General features: G+C 34.5%; 1 protein-coding gene and 1 long non-coding RNA gene across 7 annotated transcripts in view; one reads left to right on the top strand and one right to left on the bottom strand.

The window, feature by feature from the left end:
* LOC123525244 (kelch-like ECH-associated protein 1B) overlaps positions 1 to 20,738 on the top strand; it is a 71,703-nt gene that overhangs the window by 38,247 nt on the left and 12,718 nt on the right. For 2 of the 6 annotated variants that reach the window (XM_045304128.2, XM_045304132.2), the window contains 3 exons: positions 2,808 to 3,028; positions 6,995 to 7,128; positions 8,738 to 8,807. The gene's annotated coding sequence lies outside the window, so the exon portion shown is untranslated. Of the gene's footprint in view, positions 1 to 2,807; positions 3,029 to 6,994; positions 7,129 to 8,737; positions 8,808 to 8,989; positions 9,129 to 13,744; positions 13,881 to 20,738 lie in introns of those variants that run through there. The other 4 variants (XM_045304129.2, XM_045304131.2, XM_045304134.2 and 1 more) reach the window with 4 other exon arrangements.
* On the bottom strand, positions 12,349 to 13,541 carry LOC123525247 (uncharacterized). Its single transcript, XR_006681421.2, has 2 exons — positions 13,380 to 13,541; positions 12,349 to 13,061 (listed from the first exon to the last, which is right to left on the bottom strand). It is a non-coding gene; the product is annotated as an uncharacterized LOC123525247 (long non-coding RNA).

The raw sequence follows: 20,738 nt of genomic DNA, 5'->3' as shown, positions 1-20,738 counted from the left end.
AAGAGAGTAAACATTGGGACTAAGTGAGCGGCCCATGTGCTTTCGCCATGCAAAAATAAATACTCGGGCCCCACATGGCATTTTAAAACTAAAAATCAGGGTTGAACAGCATGTGATTTGCCATGTTAATACATGATTTTTCTCCCGTTAATACATGCCGTACGTGCCCGGACCTAGTGAAAAATATATTGGTGTGCCGTAATACCCAAATAAATAAATAAATAAATAGTGAAAAATATTGTTTTTATGCAAGAACACAGGTGAGTTATTGATTCGGTTGAGTTGTGGTTTCCATCCTGATTTCTGAACAGTCATTCATATGTACTTTATGCTTAGTTTTCTGTGCTTTTCCTTTACAGAGAAACACAAAAACCTAAACAATTTATATATCTGATATTACTGAAGTGAATGAATGTGGCATAATAGTTCATTAAACTGCTACATCATTCTATACAGTATTATTAAAGTAACATACACCTTGTAAAATTTGCCTCCTCTAAACATGAACACCACTGGAACCTGTTCCCTGAATTACATGATACCTTTCAAGTTGTGAATTAGTCAAAAGCTTGACATTTTTCCACAGATCAAGTTTGGTAATGGATATCTACAGAGTTACTTTTTAGGGAGACAATCATTTTGATTTATCATAGTTTGACTGACAGAATGGTGCAATTTAAGTCTATGGTTTCAGTATATATTTGGCCATTTTGGTGAAAATTGACAAAAACCTGTGTTTTTTATAGTGTTTTGATATTATAGTTTCAACATATTTGTTTACTTTGCAAGGATTTGGTATTTTTCTCAGTTTTCAATCTTTGAAGCTAACTAAAAAAAGTGACTTTGGGAAACGTAGAAGCCATATAATACATTTAGATATTTCTTTTGTCGGCATGGTTTGTTATATGTGTAGTTAATTTTAATACCATTGTTTACTTCAAACAAGAACTCATTGATTTTCTTCATCATCCCATAAACAGCATTGCTTCTTGCCAAGATAAAAGTCAAAATAATTTTTTGTTCACATTCTGCCTTAGTATTTTATAATTATGATAATGGTGTCATGTTTATTCATATTTATGCATTTGATTTTAATGAGAGTAATTTGATGTGATGTTGAAATATATACATATATTAAATGAAGAATTATTCTGTTCATTGTTTACAAAATGGTTCTTATAAATATTCTGTAACTTAAACTTGAGGCATTATATATACTGAGAAAACATTCATAATTAGGTGAGATTGATTATAAAGAACTATTTTTTTCAAATGAAGATGCAGTGCGACGTCACTGACTGCATTAATGAAGATCAGAAGTATTTTAAACTAACTAATCTTAAATTTACTGGTCACAAATATAAGAATAATTAATGATTGACAATTTTGTTGCACTTTGGGTAAATATCCCATTAGTATGTTTTCAACTCCGCTTCCATGCCTTTATATCTCTTAACTCTTGACAACGTTAAATATGAGCCTTTACCCTGCTGTATTTCTAAAATGGACGGGTTTATCATTTAATTTAGACAGTACCACTTATTATTCAAAGGGGAGTTCACTGAAAATTTACTGATTGAATAGCGACTATGCAGACCATGAGTGCAGTGTGATCTTGGTCTGCACTGGTCGCAAAGGCAAAATCACTTGCCGCCTCCAGGCTAAAGGTTTGGTTATTGACTACATTTTTTGCCTAAAAGTCCAGTATTTGCCTAACGATAAATTGAATTATTGAAAATTATAAGAACTTGTATAGGTAACTTTATCGTTGCTTTAAAAGTTTTTTTTTTTTTTACAAATCCATGCAATTTAAACACAACAGTATGATCTTCTGAAATATTTATACTATATAAATTATAGTTTCGTGAGAATTTAAGGAGAAGATATAAACAATTATGTTAAGTGGTATTATATACTTCTTATTATTCAGTATTTCAGGAAGTAAAGGTTCGGCTGTCTATATAAAGTTTCAGTTGCTTGTTTAATATTTAGTAGTTTTTTAACCTTTTAAAAAATTCAGTAATCATCTTTCTTTTAGATATTATATACATTAAATCTACTGGAAGGAGCATCTACATTATGTAGAAACTTAATCTCAAATGTCTAAACAGTATCAGTATAAACAAGAACATTCTGAAATATGTATATTTCAGTATAAATTCTTGTGACATGTTCTTTCTTCTTCATTATCTTACTACCACAGAAGCCATAGTCTCATCTGTTTATTTCTGGTGTAAATTGCCGACTTCAACAAGAAGACCCTACAGGTGGTTAATCAGATTTTGGTCAGCTAATAGATATGTCTGAAACTTTATCAACTGATCATTTATGCTTATTTTTGTTTACTGAATTCATAATGTGTGTAAGATTTTATTATTATCTCCCTTTGCATATCTTAGTTGAACAACCAAGATAGATTGAAAATACAGGTTGTTTCAAAACTTGACTTCTGTTTAAGGTAGTTGAAATATAGTGCAAATGTAAAACTAGATATTATATTTTAAATCAAAAGAAAAGTCAAGTTTTTGAATACTTTTATATTAAAGGGAGGTAATAACAAAATTTAAAAAAAAGTATTGAAACATGCATTTCTAATAGGGATCTAACTCTGTATAATGAGTCTTTTTGTTCCTGAAATATATCTCTAGCAGAATATTATGAAAATTTAAATCTGATTGACCTCCTTTAAAAAAATTATATTTAGCAGAAAATAATCAGTTAAGTTATACCTAATTTCTAAACTTGTTAGTAGATAACTGTAGCCCTGTAAGTAAGTAAACAAATTCATGTTTTTTATTTATTTTCAGATTCCAGCATGTTTAGACTGTAGATGATGATAGATATAACAGACACTGCCTACCTGGGGAGAAGTTTCAGGACAAGGTCATAGTAAATAAGTGAAAAGTCACAGAGAGTCAACATCACTGATTTATTTATATTTGTCAACAGTCGATACACAGATATTGATCATACTGTCTGTCCAGTGAACAGCACCCTTGGGCAATGTACGGTCACGGAGAGACGATTGGTAGGTCTACGATTAATGTTTGTATATTTTGGTATGACTTTGTCGTTGCTTTATCTTGCTATGGTTTTGATGAATGTGACGAGGCATTAATTGTTCATACAGATTGATGGGACTTGATGAATTTAGCGATATTTAATGGATACCTGTTACAATGTTTACTTACAGGGACACAACCAGTCAGGTCACATATAAGGTTAGAGATACAGGTACAAAATTTCCTATCTGGTTACATCTTACATAGAAAAAATATCTTACTTTTTTTATCAAAACTTGTAGACTTGATGTAAGTGGAAAGCTACTGATAATTTATTAGCATTTTTTCGCTTATCTATTTGAAGTATAGGTAGAGCTATTGGACTCGCCTGTGCATTGGCATCCGCTTCAGCATCAGGATTTGGGTTTTGTATGTTAGCTAGTAACCACTTGTGGGAATAGATTGAAACTTCACACACTTATTCACTGTGATGAACTGACTTACATTGCACAGGTTCCATAACTCTGTTTTTTTTTTAAATAAAAGTATGCCCCCCTTTTTTACTTAGCAAGTTTTGGTTACATTTTTTGCATGTAAGCTGGTACCTCAGTACCCACTAATGGGAATGGATAGAAACTTCACACGCTTGTTTACCGTGATGATCTGACATGCAGTGCAGCACAGGTTTCATAACTCCACTTTGCATTTTTACAAAATTATGCTTCTTTTTTACTTCTATATTCATTCAGTTGACAAGGCTGTTGAATGGTCGAGCATTGCTGTCCTCCGATAGCTCTCGTTAGTTTAAAATATGCTGTTGTTAAGTGCTGACACTGAATCCATCTTTACAGGTTTACCGCGAAACTAGAGGAGTTTTCCAACCAGCAGTTCAATATTTTTTTGACTACCTTTTCCAATACTGAAATACAATGTCTCTTGTGGTCAGAATTTATTGTGTACCTTACACTGTTGAGTTATAGACATTAAAGTCGTAGGACAGGTGTTTGTAACTATAAACTGAAGGCAGGTCAATCTGTAATTATTATGTATTAGTTTATGATACTTGTCATTCAAATAAAATACAGTCATTTGCTTTGATATCGTAGCATGACATTGCACAAACAGGGCTCAACACCTTGTTGGAATGCAGGTTGTCCTTATGGATGACTTTCTTACAATTTTCTCTGGACTGCTGTTTGTACTTGCAGTTAAACTAAGGAAAAAAGATGTTTATCTACAGTATCTATTTTAAAGTCAGGTGAAAATGGTATGTACCAGAATCAGGTTGTATACTATTGAACGTATAGCTAATGCGATCATATTGTGGTATGGTTAGGGAATGGGGAGGTCTTTTTAGAGTTGAAAACAAGCTTTAAAAATGACCTTTGTTTTCAGTTGTTGAGAAGTTTCAGCATCTCGGAGGCTCAATATATTAAACTGAATAGAATTATTGCCTTTGATCAGGAGATGACTCCTACGATATTTTTGGGTGTTAGTACCTCAAGGGAATCTTTAATTTGCAAAATGGTGCAAATGGTAGATGAGCCTTGTTGGTTTTTAGGTCATTTGGTCTAAGGTCAAGTTCACAGCATACAAATCACATACATGTACCTAGTTGCACTCCCCCACTCAGCTGGCCTTCATGAGGTTCATATGCATTTTACACACAGCTCGTTTTGTACCCCCCCCCCCCCCCCTGACAACAAAGTTGTAAGGGGGGGTATACTGGTTTCAGGTTGTCCGTCTGTCCGTAGATGCAATCTTGTGCGCACCATCTCTCCTTATCCCCTTGACAGAATTTAATGAAACTTCACACAAGTGATCAGTACCAACAGTAGTTGTGCATGGGGCATGTTAGGTTCTTTTAGAAAAAAAATTTGCAGAGTTTTGGGACTTTGTTTTTTTGTTACTATACTATATATATAGACACAATCTTGTGCGCACCATCTCTCCTCATCCCCATGACACACTTTAATGAAACTTCACACAAGTGATCAGTACCAACAGTAGTTGTGCATGGGGCATGTTAGGTTCTTTTAGAAAAAAAATTTGCAGAGTTATGGGACTTTGTTTTTTTTTTACTATACTATATACATAGACACAATCTTGTGCGCACCATCTCTCCTCATACCCCTTGACACAATTTCAATGAAACTTCACACAAGTGATCAGTAACAACAGTAGTTGTGCATGGGATGTGTCTCAGAAAAAAATTGCAGAGTTAGGACTTGTTTTTGTACTTATATACATAGACCATCTGTGCGCACCACTCTCTCATCCTTCAACAGTTATGAACTTACACAATGTCATAAACATGTTGTGCATGGGCAGTGGTCTTTCAGCGACAAAATTGCACAGTTATGGGACTTTGTTTCTTGTTAACATACTATGTACATACAGTCTGCATATGCAATCTTGTGCGTGCCTAATCTACCAAACCCTTGCACACAATTTAATGAAACTTCACACAAGTGATCAGTACCAACTCTAGTTGTGCATGGTGCATGTTACATTCTTTTAGATAAATATTCTGCATAGTTATGGGACTTTGTTTTTTGTTACTATACTGTATACATACAGTCTATATACATACAGTCCACATAATTATGCAATCTTGTGTGCGTCAAATTGCAATGTACTGTGTCAGTGCATGCGGGGGGTACATTCATCACCTTTAGTGATAGCTCTAGTTGCTAAATGGATTTTCTTCAAATTTATAATACTTGTTCATTATCATCAGCGGCATCATATGACGTCAGGGCCATATAACTTTCACCAATATTTCATGAATTATGCCCAATTTTTACTTAGAATTTTAGGTTTGGATGCACTTGCACTCTGTCCTTATTTTTACAAAATGAACTTAATTAAAACTTATACTAGTTGTTTAACATCACCACCCACATCATACGACACTTGGTAGAAATATTCCATGAATTATGTTACTTTTATACTTAGAATTTATACATTCGTTTCATTACTGTAGGTTGTGGAAGGAAGGTCAAATTTTTGATATAAATTTGAAAGTAGCAAATTGACTTTTTTTTTATTTATTAATATATATTTGATTAACTCTTGAAATTAAGATCATAAAAGACAGTTTTAAATTTGTATTGAAATTTAGCAGTTTAGAGTTGATAGAAACTGTGGAATGGAAACAAATTGATTAATAATATAGTTCTTTGTATGTGAGCTCATTTACAGACAGTATTATAGATATTTATGGAAACAAGTGGGTGAATGTACTAGATATACCCTCACATTGTCTGTGATGATGTAGTTATTGGAAGACCCAGCCTGTAGAAAATGTCATTTCATTTAACATTTTGATATATAAGGCAGCTTGACACAGTATATTCATGTACATGTATCAAACTGGAAAAAAAGCCTTGAAATGAATTTCTTACCAAGCTGAAAGATAACATCTATTGGATCCGCCTTTTTCGAAAAGTGGTTTCCCCGATTTATCATTAAATATAAGACAGTACCATTGACTTTATATATCATTCTAAAGATTTCCAAGGATGGTAATAGGAACTGCTTAAATTTTTATTGGTTACTTCTAAATTTCACATCAAAAATGAATTTTGAAGGTGTTTTTTCCATTGTAAATTTCAGCTATTTGGAGAACAAAAGATTTTGACTATATTTGTTAATGGATTGTTATAAAACTTTCATGATATTTTAGTTAATAAAGCAGTATTTCCATGTAAAATGTTGTAAAATTTCTAAAAAAGATTTTGTCAAAATTTGGATTTTGCCCAATTTTTACTGCGTGATAAGTATATCACTAGAGATTTTAAAAAGATATGCCATAACCTCAGACCTTTAACCCTCAGCCTGCTGCAGGCAAATTTAACAGCCTTTGCAAACAGCTTGGAACCAGATCAGACACTGATTAAATCGGGGTCTGATCAGGTTCCAAGCTGTTTGCTACTCTGACAATATTTCTTCCAATTTTGGAGCAAATTGAATGAACTTTACAATTTTAGCAGACAATATTTCCAGCAGACGACAATTTATCTAGCATGCTAAAGGTTAAAATGATGTTTAGCTGATGTTGGGGTTTTGCAAATGAAAGCCACAGTTCACCAAAAACCCTGATACAGATTAGGTGGATCAGACAGTAAGTGGTAGAGAAGCAAGAGCCCATTTTTATCAATTTTCTGAGTAACAGAAGTAGACTTGCACAAGGTCAAATGATCTCTGCTTGTTGTGTAAGGAAAGTCCATTGCTTTGAAAGCACCATTTTGCCAAGTAATTATGAAATGTTTTTGTCTTAAGCCAGTTTGTCTGTAAACAAGATTTGAGAATTAGAGTTTTAATTATTAGCTTGTATGATTTTTGAGAAAAATCTATGAGGTATTGTCGTCACTTGATCGTTGGTGTTTGCGCTGGTTAAAATTTTTGTTTACACTGTAAGAGCTACAGTTTTGAAACTTTGCACACTTGTTTACCATTATTAGGGGACTATGTAGGCCAAGAACCATAACTCTGATATGAAATTTGTTAGAATTATGACCCTTTTTGTACTTACAGAATTTGAGTTTATTGGTTAAAACTTTTATTTAGGTCACCTTTTCTCAAAAACTATAAGAGCTGCAGCTTTGAAACTTTGCACACTTGTTTATCATCATTAGGGGACAATGTAGGTCAAGAACTGTAACTCTTACCTGCATTTTGTCAGAATTACGGCCCTTTTTGTACATAGAAAATCTGAACTATAACTCTTTTCTTAGATATTGTCCAGCATTTGCAGACCAGCGATGGCACCTGTAGGTGGTGCTCTTGTTTTATAATGACTTAAGGTGCATGAAATACTGATTTCATTGATTTCAGTGTTTAATCTGTAGCAAGTTGGATACACAGTGGTTTTATTGTTCAGGCCATTTTGTGAACTGTACAAGAACTTTGCGATTATTTAAACTAATCAATACATGTGTAATAATAATAATAACGACCTTATTTATAGAGACGACACAGTTGGGCAAGCCCAGTCTTCCCTGTGAGCCTCTTGAAATATGTACATGGTTATTTACAACATGATAGTACCATTTAAAGAACTTGAATCATGCTTTTCAAAAGAATTTAATTTGTGATTATAACATATTTCTGAAAATAAAACAGTCATACTTTTTAAGTGTTGGGTCATTTTGTTGTTTGATAGTTGCCAAAAATACTTAGTAATAATTATTTTCATTTGAAGTGCAAAACTAAAAATATCATAACAAGAGTCATAATTCTACTAGATGTGCATTATTTTCTTACTTAATGTTTTTTTTTCCATTTAATTAATGTTTGAAGACAAAAACCATTTTTCTCATATATTGCTACCTGTTTGAATTTAAACACTTGAACCCATTTATTTAAATAGTGTGAGTAATTTTGCATTTAGATATGCACTAACAAGTCACTGTCTTAATAATCCATTTTGACATTTCCTATTGTTTTAACACCATATTTGTGTAAATATATGTAATATACTACGTACCTGTGGTCAGATGGTATTTTATGCAAATATATCTTCCCCGTTTATTTTGCTAAGTCATTCAGCAGTGTGGTGTATTGACTAAGTTTTATGAATGAATACAGTGTTTAAACGTGACATAATAGATGACGGGTTAAAGTTTATGATGAAAATGGACATTTTCTAGAGCAAAACCTGTTCTAATTATTTTATCAATTTAAATTTACTTAAAAAAAAGAAGATATTCAACTGTTGGCATTATTTTCAGTTTGATGGACTTGTGCAAAGGAAAATAGCACTATGACGTAAAAGGGAGTGTATATAGATGTATAGGAAAGGTAATATGAATATAGATTTTTGTTCATTTTGCTTGTAATCATGTAAACGTGATGCGGAGTGGAGAAAGTATTTTTCTGTGTCATGGTAGGTATTGAAGTCATTTAACACTTAAGAAAACTTTAATATGATGACATGATCAAAGAGAATTATGGAAAAGTATGTATTGACATGTAATGAGGCCGCTGGTTTAGAACAGTATCACCTGTGTATTGGTGTGTGAAGGTGGTGTTGTGAACTTTTTTTCTCCCTCCATTCATTAATTAGTTGTGGTAACATCACAGAGTAGGATTAAAATCCATAAAACTGGCTGCTATTTCACAGTAAGTGTAGAATCTGATTGCAATTTTTGTACGTACTGCATTAATAGTATAAATTGCAATGGAGTTTAGTTTGCAAGAATGGAATACAGGTACATTTTCTTAAAGTTGCATTGACTTGGAATGGTCAGTGTTTGCATTTCTTCTTTTTATTATTATCTAGATATGTGTCTAATTTATTGAACCAGGTTGTTCAGTTTGTAAGAAAACATGAAGAAAAGGTTTATCTTCAGTATTTTGGTGAATTATTTGAAATTTAGGACAAATTGTTTTAATGATCTGCTTGTACTTAATTATAAAAATCTTTGACTGGTTGAAGGTGCAGATGGAAATATCTGGCTCGAAGGTAACTGTTAGGCAGTAAGGAGGCTCTGTCGAGTTACTGTGAACCACCTTCAGCTAGTGATAGATTCTTTTTCTTGCATACCGTATTCTTCAATTAATAGAGGAAATAAAATAAAACAAATGCTTTTCTTTTAGCACTATTTTATTGTAGAAGCGTATGAATGTACACATTCATTCAGAAATTTCAGCACATGAGATTTCCAGCTCTGGCAAAAACACAGGAAAATCCTGTCTGGCATGCAAGAAATTATTAATAATGCACACCATTTAATTAACTGAAGGTTCAGTGTGAGCTATTGGTATAGGCAGATGGTCGGGTATCCTTTGCTAACATTTTAGATTGAGTATCTACTCGTCTAAAACTGCTGGCCAGAATTACATCAAGCGTTGTCTAAAGCATCCTTACAAGGTCCCAACTGCCTTTTTTCATGTTTTCCACATGGGCCCTTTTAGGGGCTGCCAGTGCTAAAGAAATAAAAAAAAAATCTTTAAATGCCTTCTTTCACCAAACTTGGTCTTAAGCATTCTTGCACAAATTGTCTCTCAGTTTTGTAAATCCCCAGCCACTTGTGGCTTGGGGGTTATAGGAATGGTCTCTGTCCGTCCGTCTGTCCGTCTGTAACATTTCGGGTCCACTCTGTATCTCATAAACCCCTTCAAGGATTTTCATGAAACTTGGGTCAAATGAACACCTCATCAAGACGATATGCAGAACCCATGAGTCAGCCATGTCGGCTCAATGTCAAGGTCACAACTCAAGGTCAAAGGTTTGAGCCTTCCATTTCGTGTCCGCTCTGTATCTCCTAAACCTCTTGAAGGATAATCATGAAATTTGGGTCAAATGATCACCTTATCAAGAAGATGTGCAGAACCCATGAGTCAGCCATGTCGGCTCAAGGTCAAGGTCACAACTCAAGATCAAAGGTTTGAGCCTTCCATTTCATGTCTGCTCTGTATCTCCTAAACCCCTTGGATGATAATCATGAAACTTGGGTCAGATTATCACCTCATCAAGAGGATATGCAGAACTTATGAGTCAGCCATGTTGGTTCAAGGTCAAGGTCACAACTCGAGGTCAAAGGTTTGAGCCTTCAGTTTTGTGTCCGCTCTATATCTCCTCAAGAAAGCCATTAAAGGATAATCATGAAACTTTGGTCAAATGATCACCTTATTAAGACTATATGCAGAACTTGAGTCAAGGTCACAAGTCAAAGTCAAAGGTTTGAGCCATCAGTTTTGTGTCCGCTCTGTATCTCCTAAACCCCTTGAAGGATTTTCATGAAACTCTGGTCAAATGGTCTCCTCATCAAGACAATACACAAAACTTGTGAATCAGCCATGTTGGCTCAAGGTCAAGGTCACAACTCTGGGTCAAATGTTTGAGCCTTCCATTTTGTGTCCACTCTATATCTACTAAACCCCTTGAAGGAATTTCAAGAAACTTGGGTCAAATGATCACCTCATCAAGACGATGGGCAGAACTCATGAGTCAGCCTTGCTTATTGGCTAAAGGTCAAGGTCACAACTCAAGGTCAAAGGTTTGAGCCTTCCATTTTATGTCTGCTCTGTATCTCCTTAACTCCTTGAAGGATTTTAATATGACTTGGCTGTAATATTCCATTTATCAAGACAATGTGCAGAATTCAAAATTCACCCCTGCCAGCTTAAGGTCAAGGTCACAACTCGATTGTTTAATGTTTCCACCCAATACAATAAACACTTTCACTATTCATAACAATGGCGGGGCATATAGCTGTCTTTCAGACTGCCTTATTTCAAATGCTTCTGCTTGGCCCGTTTAGGGGGAATCAGAGTGAAAAATAGAAAAAAAAAGACTTTAAGCAATTTCTTTTTATGAATGATGTGTTGGAACAGTAATATTCTTGTTAGGACCTCTTTCAGATTTGTTCAAATGTTTCCACTTGTCCCTTACAGGGGCTGCCAGGCAGAAAATATAAAAAGCCTCTAAATAACTTTTTCATATGAACCACTTGAAAGATCTTTGCTAAGCTTGGTATATTACATCCTTGGATACACCTTCTCAGATATATTCAGATGTTTTCAGTTAACTGCAGAACTGAAAATAGTAAATATTCAAATAACTTCTTGTCATCAGCTGTTTGATGGATCTTCATCAAACTTGATCTGTAGCCCTCTCAGTTTAACCTCCCTCAAGTTTGTAAAAGTTGTTACTCATTTTGGGGCTGTTGCAGCAAAAAAAACAACTTTATTAATTTTTAATGAACTGCTTAATGTATGTCCACCTGACTTGGTCAGGAGCAAGGTCAGAAAGCCAATTTCCTTCTCAGGTGAGCAATTTAGCATCATTTTGGCCACTTGTATGATGATTCTAAATGTTAAATCTTGACTTGATGTCACAGTATAGGACTTGAATATTAAACGGGGAGAAAGTGTGTAGGCGGCTGGTAGCTCGGTTGAGCATCGGAACGGTATTCTGATGCCCCGGGCTCGAGTCCGGGTCTGGCTGCACATTTTTCTCACCCTGTGACATTTGGCGCCCAACATGGGACCGTTACAGCATTACACTGGTTAGTCTCCGACGCCTTTAATTGCTTTAATATAAAGTATCTACTGAAATTCGAGAATAAATTTCAAAAATGGTGGGGAAATATGTCATGGTATAGGACCTGAATATTAAAACGGGGAGAAAATATGTAGGCGGCAGGGTAGCTCAGTCCGTAGAGCATCGAAACGGTATTCCGAGGCCCCGGGTTTGACTCCCGGTCTGGCTGCACTTTTTCCTCACCCTGTGACATTGACATGAAGATGATTTCAGACCAACTCACATCTGTCTTAAACTGTTGTGTAATAAGACAAACTGGTTGATTAAGAGAGGCATATACTAAAACATGAAGAATTATATAGCAGACAGATTTATTTTTAAAGATTTTAATGCAACATATATATGATTCCAGTGATCCGAAAGTCTGTCTGAACACATTTTTTTCATATCTTCAGGGTCAAGGTCACAAAGCTTATAAGTCACTCTTCTCTTATTCATATCTTTGTGAACTTCTGCATCTATGTTGTTTCACCATTTATGATTCGGTGTGTCTTCAAGATAAAATAACCAAGGTTAGGTGAGCGACTGTCGGTCAGTATGGCCCTCTTGTTGTTATAACATTTCATCTTCAAAAAGATTGTCACTTTGCTAGTTTCATAATATAACACAAGCCTTGTACGTTTTTTTGTGGCATATTTTGTTTCAGTATGTGTAGATGAATGATGTAAGCCCTGACTTCAAGAAGGACAAACATGCAGATCTGACTTAGAAATGTTTCTTGTCCTGCCTTTCAATGTGCTTTACTTGATTGTCTTTATTTATAACTGCCATTGGATGCCTATATGGGGGACTCATGTTAGTTGTTTTAGGTCTTGGAGTTCTTAGAATAGTAGATATTCCAGAAGTTTCCATAGACTGTTGTAAAGAACCTATATATACAGGTGTAGTTCTAACTGAAAAGACTTTCATAGCTCAGCTGGATGATAAAATAGCTGCTTCCAAAAACTGCTATTTACACTGTACCAATGTACAACCAAGCACCTCCATTGTTGAACTAAAAAGGACTTCTGAATAAAAAGAACCCATAGCCGATTAGGAGACAAGTAACTAAGCTGCGAACGTGAAGATTAGAAAAGGCTGTATCATTCTTCCTCACCTGTTATTTTATCTCACTATACATTAATCATTGTTCAATTTTAATATCAAACACAAATTCTGCTTGTGTCATAGCGAACGTGAAATAAAAACGACCTTGACATTGAAAGCGACAAATCAATAATGAAAAGTAATTGGGATTTAAATTTGTTTCAGTTAGAGTAGCGCAAATGTAAAAACCCAATAGGGCGTAAATGAATGCTGTATGAAATACTTATCTTTAAACATACCTGTCATAGCAGCTTAAACGTCCTCTTACTGTAGTTTAAATTTAAACGCAAGGTAATGTTTACTTTTGGCTGGCGAACTCACGTTCACTGCACTATTGATATGCAAGATATCCTTGTATTCATGCAGTTAGGTAAACATAACCAATAGATAATAAGGAATGTCCTCGCTTTATCTTCATCTAGGTTATTGATAAATAACATTTGATACGATTTGCAGTGAATGTCCCTGTATGTTTCATTCAGATGAATCTGAATGCTGTTGTTAGTGTTTCATCATCAATATAATGTGCAAATAGCGAATGCATTTGGTGTGAAAGTGTTGTACGATAAAGTTCATTCATTAATTTTCTATTGCATTTTACGTGTGGACTTTTATGCTGTCAGTGGAAGGTGGAATTTTAAGGATGTTGAATGAAAAATCTTTGACATGTTTAGATGCAAGTAGATTATGATACTTGACAGTTATATTATATTTCTGTCATAAGTTGTTGTTTCTGTGTGGTAAGTTCTGTTTTTCATTTTAGTATGGTTTTAATTAGATTGATGAGGCAGTTCTTTCTCTGCAGAAGATTACAGAATGTATGGTGGTAGAGGGTGCTGCATTGAATCCCAAATGTCTTTGAAGACATATACAAGATCCTGAGATTTCTGAAAAAGGTGTTTAAGGGAAAGTAAGTCAAGCTGGCATTAATGAAACAGAATTTTCACATATATTTATAGTAGCATTGGAAAGGGAACACGAGTATCTTGCTTGCACTTACATTAAAATTGACTGTTTTTTTCCCAAAGATTTGAGGATGCTACTGTTATTGTATTTGGTAAGTTTCCAGCTTGAGCTCAGAATCAACCTATCAGAATCTTGAGTTTGAATGTCTTACTTTCACCATTGAACCTTGCCACCAGTGTGGTCTTGGATGATAGTGGCTATACTTCAGCAGTCAGAGTTATTTTAGAGAGTTTACTAAGGTATGAACTTGATATATTCCTGAAGCTAATTGTTTGTCATAAAATTACTTTTTATTCTCTGAAGTCACATTGAAAATGTATGACATAATGCATGTTAAGGTGGACTTTGTGGGCGGTTTACAATTAAAATGTTGGGTCATTAATTAATTAAAAGTAGAAGTTTAACACTGCTTGATTGATGAGGCTATATTAATGCACCTGGACATTTCAAAACATACAAGATTTTTATGCTTACAGTTTTTTTGTTATCAATAAAGATACAAACAATTGAAGTAGTGTGGGCAGTTGTAGAGTGTGGAAAATTGTTTCTTGGGTTTTCATTAAAAAGATTACAAAGAGGTAAAAAAACATACCACTAGAGACAAAATGATTTGATATAGGTATTATTTTTAAGAAGTAGCTATCATAAAGACATGTTGAAATTCAGTGAATTTTATTCTGAGATACTACTTTCATTTTCGTACAGAATGTAGGTGTGGTCCTGTCAGGATAATATAATCTGTATTTCAAGTCTTCATTTTAAAAGATTTTTAGTGTTAAATGGAAGGATAGAGATTACATTGATGCTGACCTATATAAAATGATGGACCTTTATTAAGTGCAAAAGAGGCATAGAAGTATGTGTTTGGTTCATCTTGGGGACACAGAAATAGACTGTGAAGCAAAATGTTCCTCCATGTATCAAACTTTTTTCTTTAAGGCTTTTCACATAAAATAACAATAATTTGATTGGAGTAAAAAGTTTGAATTCGTGTTATTAGAATGTGGGCAAAGAAAGAAATTAATATATAAATAATTGTAGCAATTTGTACAACGACAAAAATTATACATGTATAGCATGCAATGATGTAGCTTGTATGAGGCCACACAGACCCAGGCCTCTGTATTGAGAACATTAAACAGGAGAACCAAAAAAAAAAAGTAAAAACATAATTATGAAAACTCTTAAAGTGCACAAGCACTTGTCTTCATTAAAATCTGTTTGCAGTGTAATCCTAGATAGATATCAGTTGTTTCTTTGCAGACTAAATGCATCCATTCCAGTTACAGTCAACAATTCTGCCTCCGACTACCAGTTGTCTGCATAAAAATAATGTTGTTTAAACAAAGCTATAAAAAAAGCTATGACAGTATGACACTCATTCCATTAATTTCTTTAGACTTAGTATTGCTGGAGCATGTGTAAAAATATTTGATAAAACATAGTGTTTGGAGAAGTCATTGGCAGTAAAAAATGCTAGTGTTGCAATGGTTTGCTGCAATGTTAGTTGTATCCCAATAGTCTGTAAGTATTAGTCTCTAACCCATGAAGCACCTACAATATATTGGACCTACAGATCTGTATATTAACAGCTTGCTATGCAAGTTATTTTGTTGTATGAATTACCACTCCAATGAAAAGTTATTATTGACAGTGATATTGATTTAAGGTGTATAGTTGTTGATCTATTCCCAAGTGTAAGGTAGCCACTGACGTATTGGACTTTGACGTTGAATGACTCGGCAAAATTTTCTCTCATTATCATGTAATCAGACTTACAGCTATTTGCAGATCACTTCACAGTTTTATCAGTTTGTGTGTGAGAATATTTAACCAGGTAAGGCTGCAGGCAAACAAACTGTTTTATATCATTTTAAAAGAAATTTTATCTATAAAAAGGCCAGTTTTTTAGCTCACCTGTCACATAGTGACAAGGTGAGCTTTTGTGCTCACACAGCGTCCGTTGTCCGTCCGTGCGTCCGTCCGTAAACTTTTGCTTGTGACCACTCTAGAGGTCACATTTTTTTGTGGGATCTTTATGAAAGTTGATCAGAATGTTCATCTTGATGATACCTAGGTCAAGTTCGAAACTGGGTCACGTGCCTTCAAAAACTAGGTCAGTAGGTCTAAAAATAGAAAAACCTTGTGACCTCTCTAGAGGCCATATATTTCACAAGATCTTCATGAAAATTGGTCAGAATGTTCACCTTGATGATATCTAGGTCAATTTCGAAACTGGGTCACGTGCCTTCAAAAACTAGGTCAGTAGGTCTAAAAATAGAAAAACCTTGTGACCTCTCTAGAGGCCATATATTTCACAAGATCTTCATGAAAATTGGTCAGAATGTTCACCTTGATGATATCTAGGTCAAGTTCGAAACTGGGTCACGTGCCTTCAAAAACTAGGTCAGTAGGTCTAAAAATAGAAAAACCTTGTGACCTCTCTAGAGGCCATATATTTCACAAGATCTTCATGAAAATTGTTCAGAATGTTCACCTTGATGATATCTAGGTCAAGTTCAAAACTGGGTCACATGCCTTCAAAAACTAGGTCAGTAGGTCTAAAAATAGAAAAACCTTGTGACCTCTCTAGAGGCCATATTTTTCACAAGATCTTCATGAAAATTGGTCAGAACGTTCACCTTGATGATATCTAGGTCAAGTTTGAAACTGGGTCACGTGCCTTCAAAAACTAGGTCAGTAGGTCAAATAATAGAAAAACCTTCTGACCTCTCTAGAGGCCATATATTTCACAAGATCTTCATGAAAATTGGTCAGAATGTTCACCTTGATGATATCTAGGTCAAGTTCGAAAGTGGGTCACGTGCCTTCAAAAACTAGGTCAGTAGGTCAAATAATAGAAAAACCTTGTGACCTCTCTAGAGGCCATATTTTTCATGGGATCTGTATGAAAGTTGGTCTGAATGTTCATCTTGATGATATCTAGGTCAAGTTTGAAACTGGGTCACGTGCTGTTAAAAACTAGGTCAGTAGGTCAAATAATAGAAAAACCTTGTGACCTCTCTAGAGGCCATACTTGTGAATGGATCTCCATAAAAATTGGTCAGAAGGTTCATCTTGATGATATCTAGGTCAAGTTCGAAAGTGGGTCACGTGCCATCAAAAAGTAGGTCAGTAGGTCAAATAATGAAAGAACGTTGTGACCTCTCTAGAGACCATATTTTTCATGGGATCTGTATGAAAGTTGGTCTGAATGTTTATCTTGATGATATATAGGTCAAGTTTGAAACTGGGTCAACTGCGATCAAAAACTAGGTCAGTAGTTCTTGAAATAGAAAAACCTTGTGACCTCTCTAGAGGCCATACCCTTGAATGGATCTTCATGAAAATTGGTCAGAATTTTTATCTTGATAATATCTAGGTCAAGTTCAAATCTGGGTCACATGAGCTCAAAAACTAGGTCACTATGTCAAATAATAGAAAAAACGACGTCATACTCAAAACTGGGTCATGTGGGAAGAGGTGAGCGATTCAGGACCATCATGGTCCTCTTGTTTTTTTTTTTTAAGAAAATCTTTTTAAGATTGGTCAACCATATTGAAGATATTGTTTTATGATATAATATTAGGTACTGGTGAAGTACCTGTAGTAAGTTTGGTTAAAAATGGATTGTGTTGAAAGAAGGACCTATTGTATTTGGCAAACCAGTGAGCTTACCCTTTTAGTTAGGTTAAAGTCTTTGACATGTTTCAAACTTCAGAAGTAGTCAAATAATACAGTGTTTGATTTTTGTGATACTTTATGATTGAAAGTTTGTAATTTTGAATGTGATGTTTTCAAATAGAACAGTTTGCCCAACTTATTGTGCAGCTTTCTATTAGGCTAGAAATAATTGAGGACAGTTTGTAGTTAATATAATTCATCTGCAACTAAAAACATTACTGTTTCACAGACTTTTTTTTGCATGTTTGCAATGCTAATTTTTCGAGATAAATACTATTTTCTGTCCTCTACCTTAGTATATAAAACTTGCAGAACACCCAGTTTCCTTCCTTTTGAAAACGTAAAACGAGGGACGTATTTGACATATTTCAACTTGCAGGCACATGTTATTAAAGACCAGATTAAAAATCAGAATGTAATTTTTTTTTATAGTATTTAACTTGCAATGAGCTAAAAATATCATAGCTGTCAGGTCTTCTTGTTTCCAGAAAATATTCATGATTGATGTGAGTGGTAAGATGTCCATCAGTGGTATCGCCAGTATTAATGATGTATTATCAACAGTAGCTTCTGACATTTCTACTGGCATTCAGTACTTTGAGCTAGTTCTGCAACATCATCCTTCAGTTAATTATGTCTCTTTTTTATTGACTTATTCTTAAAAAAAAATTTGCTTAATCATTCTGTCTGATATGCACTTTTAGCGACTTCAAGAAAGTTCACACTCTGTTCTACTGCCAGCTAGGACTAAAGTACAATACGGAATTTTATGTGCAGAGACTTGTTTTCAGTGAAGAAGTATTCAGAAGTCATACTTCTGATGGTTTTAGGTTATGAGTTTGGAGACCAGTCTCACAGCCTTGCCATTGGTCAGTTACAAGATGGTATTCAGAATTAATGCAGCCTTGCCATTGGTCAGTTACAAGTTGGTATTCAGAATTAATGCAGCCTTGCCATTGGTCAGTTACAAGATGGTGTTCAGAATTAATGCAGCCTTGCCATTGGTCAGTTACAAGATGGTGTTCAGAATTAATGCAGCCTTGCCATTGGTCAGTTACAAGATGGTGTTCAGAATAAATGCAGCCTTGCCATTGGTCAGTTATAAGATGGTGTTCAGAATTAATGCAGCCTTGCCATTGGTCAGTTACGAGATAGTGTTCAGAATCAACCAGTCAGGTCCAGGAGTTTGGAGACTGTCTCCAGTCTGGTCTTTATAACCTTTAACCTTCATAATAGTAAAATTCTATCCAATGACCAACATTCTTTTGGAGGTGTAGCTCATATTGATAACTACAAATAACTTAAATACATATTACATAGTTTAATTGCCCATTGCTTGATAAAATGTCAGTGTAACATGTATGTAGATTGTATCATTAATTGATTTATTTAACATTTAATTAATTTAAATGTTTGATTCAATGCTACAAAAGGTATTTGACATCATTTAACACAGACTACTTGATATTACAAACAATAGACTACATAATTAGATTACAATAGATTGCTCTCCTACAAAGATTTACATTATGAACATTTTTGGAATTCTGCCTTTATAAATGAATTGTAACAATATAATAACCGTACTTAATTGCAGATGAAATTTTGTTCTTAAATAACTCGTCTAGTAATCTCACAGAATTTCTGCAAGGATGTTAATACACTGAAAGGAGGCCATTTTCAGAATGTAGCAAATTTTTTGTGACTGGTCTCCGAATTCTGCCATAGGGTTTTTTTTGTGTAAGATTATTAAATATTTGAGATGAGCCCGTGCATTGGTAAACCAAACCCATTGATTAGGTGTTGATGTTGCCCGATGCGGCAGGCTGGTCTGGATCCATGCTGGTCGCAAACCCACTATGTTGGTTTTCCCATGGCACGGCTCGTTTTAATATTCTATTCATATTTTTAACTCTCTCTCAAAACTGTCTTGAGTCTCAGATGTTCTTATTTCAGATTGAATGGATATTTTAATGAGCTCTTGACATGATATTGCTGTGTTTATGAGTGTTACTTGATCTAAATTTGGTCATGTGAATTTAAAATTAAAACCAGGTTATTGCTGTGTTAGCCTAGATATAAAGGATATTTGAAACATACTTTCAGGTTTTGATAGGTCTTGATCATCAAATACAAAATTACAGACCTCCTTTTTTGAGTTCAAGTCCTTAGTTGGTTCCAGTTGACTTGTTAATATCCTTTTATATCCATTTTGTGCTGACACATCTTTCATTTAAATATATTTTTAATTGTTGAACTTTATGATGTGTGAAGGTTTAAAATGAAATCCAAGCAAACGTGCCTGTTTAAGTCTTACTATCTCTGTGTAAAAGATTGCTTAACTTAACCAGGAGAACAGAAGTATGATAATCATCATATGTTTTGTAATGACATATTGTTCAGGTTATCCCAGGTAGCAGACCCAGGAAGCCGAAGCTAAAATGATTCAATTTTCTTCACAAAGTATTGAATTTTAACCTTTAGACTGCTGGCAGCAAGTGATCTTGCCTTTGCTACCAGTTCAGACCAAGATCAGCCTGCATATCCATGCAGGCTGATCATGGTCTGCACTGTTCGCTATTCAGTCAGTAAATTTTCAGTTAACACCCCTTTAAATGATAAATGGTACTGTCCAAATCGAATGATGGACCATTCCATTTTAGAAATTAAGCTGGCTAAGGGTTAAATATCCGAGAAGTAGATACAGGTATTTTATGTTCACATATAGAAAACCAAGAGAAATATATGTATAATTCAGTTTTAATGAGCTTACTTTGTATCATTTCGTCTCCGGAAATATGAAACTAACAATCGTAAAACATGATGCTATTCTTTATAGATTTAAAGTTGGTTATGCAAAGTGGGTTGTACAGGAGTATTTCATTTCTGCTGTGATGTTGCGGCAATTACATAATACTATATATAAATCATGCAAGTGTCACTTTCAA

Source organism: Mercenaria mercenaria, chromosome 3 (genome assembly GCF_021730395.1).
Source record: "Mercenaria mercenaria strain notata chromosome 3, MADL_Memer_1, whole genome shotgun sequence".
Taxonomy (NCBI): Eukaryota; Metazoa; Mollusca; class Bivalvia; order Venerida; family Veneridae; genus Mercenaria; species Mercenaria mercenaria.
The sequence above is the reverse complement of the archived record's forward strand: the minus strand, read 5'-3'. Positions and strand labels throughout refer to the sequence as shown.